Source organism: Nothoprocta perdicaria, unplaced genomic scaffold (genome assembly GCF_003342845.1).
Source record: "Nothoprocta perdicaria isolate Ctin4 unplaced genomic scaffold, notPer1 scaffold_1218, whole genome shotgun sequence".
Lineage (NCBI taxonomy): Eukaryota > Metazoa > Chordata > Aves > Tinamiformes > Tinamidae > Nothoprocta > Nothoprocta perdicaria.
The window spans coordinates 1-2,393 of NW_020454337.1; the positions used below are offsets into that span (position 1 = coordinate 1).

Below are 2,393 nucleotides of genomic sequence, written 5' to 3' on the forward strand. Positions count from 1 at the left end.
CCCTGACAGTCAGGGGGCTTTCACTCCCTCCAGTTCTCACTGCAGGGACAGCCTTACGGCCCGGCAGCAGCCAGCTCCCCCCAGCTCCCCATGCTGCTAACACTGCTCCCACCCCGGCTCAGCACCCCACAAGGCTCCATGGGCCCCCCCGAAGGGCACCAATCCCCCTCGCACTGCAGCACCACTTGGAAAGCACGCGCCAAGCGGCACTGCCGCCCTGGCTGCTGACCATACCATGTGAGGCTCCAGGGCAGCCTGGCTGCTGCCCAGCTCCCCAGGGCAGCACTTGCTCCCGGGGCTCTTTCCGACTGCCCCTAACTCCAGCGTTAAGTGCACCAGGACTGGGCACCCCACGGCGCCCAACAGCCCTTTCTTCACGGGCCTCCCCAGCACTGAGATTCCCCGTTGCCTGCGGGACAGGGTGGGCAACACTTGGCACTGCCCCTTCCCAGGCCCCACGGTGCATGCCGATGGGGAGCCCTCCCCGCCACCATGGCACCGGTACGCTCAGCCCAGCYGCACCGGGCYCCCCTCTTTCAGGGGCACCCCCAGCAGTGCGGCCCAGCCACGAGACGCAGCCGCGGCGCTGCGCTCTGCCTCAGCAGCCTGTGCGAGGCGCGGCAGGACGCGCGGAAGACGTGCCCCAGCGCGTCCCACGAGAGGCAGCCCAGGCCGCCGCAGCGCAGCAGCTCCCCGAGGAAATGCAGCRCTGCCCTCCTCACCTGCAGGCACGGGGGGCTGCACTCGCGGACTGGCCCAAAGCCCCAGGGGAGCAGCCGGGGCTTCGCTGCGCTGCTCTGCGCTGCAGCCCCTCTGCCCAGGCCGGGACGGAGAGGCCGCGGCAGCAGCAGCCCTTGCTGTGCTGCTCCTGCTCCTGCTGCTGCCACTTGGCTCCTGCCCCCGAGCCTGCCTTAGCCCAGGGCAATGGCCTTGCCAGGCTCCGCCTTGGGACAGTACTGCTCTGCTCCTGCAATAGCAAGGCCCTGCCCAAACCAGCTCACCTGCACCGAGGGGTCATGGCACACGGACTCGGCCACTTTTGCAAACACGGCCAGCTTCTCCCGCACCTCAGGCACTGCAAGACACCAGCAGAGGTGGTGCTGAAGCCAAGCCCCGCGTCCCGCAGGGATTCAACACGGCTCCATGGCTTCCCATACACAAGCAGCACACAACAGGGGCACCAGCCGGTGCCTCAAAGGAAGCAGTACATTCCCGGGGGACACTCTTTGCCTTGCCCACGCTACTGACCATCAGAGCTGACCAGAGCCTGCAGCACTGCCACGGCTGCCACACGATCGGCCTTGCTCCCGTTCCTCARTKTGAAGTACAGGAAGACGATTGTCTCCTCGGGGCACATTTGGGCTGTGAGGAAGAAAGAAACGGTGCTGAGCAAGAGAGCCCAGCACCTTCCCATGTGGGCAGCTCTGCGAGAGCCGCTGGCACACGGCAGCGCGGCCCCGGCTCTCCTCTCCTTACCCTGCAGCACCATGCAGCGGCACAGCTCTGCTCTGTGCTCTGCCCGCGGCGGGTCAATCTCCTCGCAGAGCTGGGCCAAATAAAGTGTGTTTCAGAGCACGTTGCATTGGAAGAGAGAAGGGCAGGAAAAGAAACCGAAACATCTCGTGGGCATTTCTGGGCGCGCACAGACAGAGCTGGGCCCCAACCAAGGCCGCCCAGGAGCCCCAGGCCAGGGAGGCGCCCCAGGCCTTACCTGCTCGTGCACAGCAGCGGTGATGGCCAGCACCTTGGCCCGTGGCCCGCGCGCCCCACTGCCAGCCACAGCGGCGAGGAAACGGCGCAGGCTCTGCAAGGGAACGCGGGAGGGAGAGGGTGACCCCCGGGGAAGGCGGATCAGGCAGCGCTGCAGAAAGCACAGCCCGGATGCACTGCCAGAGCTCCTCGCAGCCCTGGGAGGCACCGCAGGGCCCCCTGCCCTCATTGCCCCGCAAAGGGACTCGGCTCCCGCTGGCACCCTGCAGCTCCCCCAGCGCCTCGGCATGCAGTGCCTCGCCAAGGTCACCCCAAAGGGCTCTCGCACTTCTCGGTACTGGTGCAGGAGCCAGAGGAGCTGCTCCCAGGCGTGCTGGCGGTACTGGTCCCCGTGCACGAGGACGGCCAGCGTGGCACCCACCGCCCTCAGCACAGCCTGCTTGAGCTGTCGAGGGAGAGCAACACCCCGCCACATCCAGCGACGAGGGGCTGTCCGCCGCTGGCCTCCCCGCGAGACACCCGCTCTGCTCTTCCCCCACGGGGACTCTCCCTTTCCTCCCAGCCCTGGCAAGAAGGGCTCGCTCGCCAGCACAGGGAGCCTTTCCTCCCASYGCCCACAGCSYGCCCTGCCAAAAGGCCCCTTGCAGGCCACAGCGCGCTGGGATTCGCCTCTTGCCTGCCAC

At 67.4% G+C, this 2,393-nt stretch overlaps 1 long non-coding RNA gene across 1 annotated transcript; it reads right to left on the reverse strand.

The window, feature by feature from the left end:
• Nucleotides 1-1,012: 1,012 nt before the first annotated feature.
• Nucleotides 1,013-1,505, reverse strand: LOC112960310. The gene is made up of 3 exons (XR_003251736.1): nucleotides 1,477-1,505; nucleotides 1,249-1,362; nucleotides 1,013-1,075 (listed from the first exon to the last, which is right to left on the reverse strand). It is a non-coding gene; the product is annotated as an uncharacterized LOC112960310 (long non-coding RNA).
• Nucleotides 1,506-2,393: the final 888 nt, after the last annotated feature.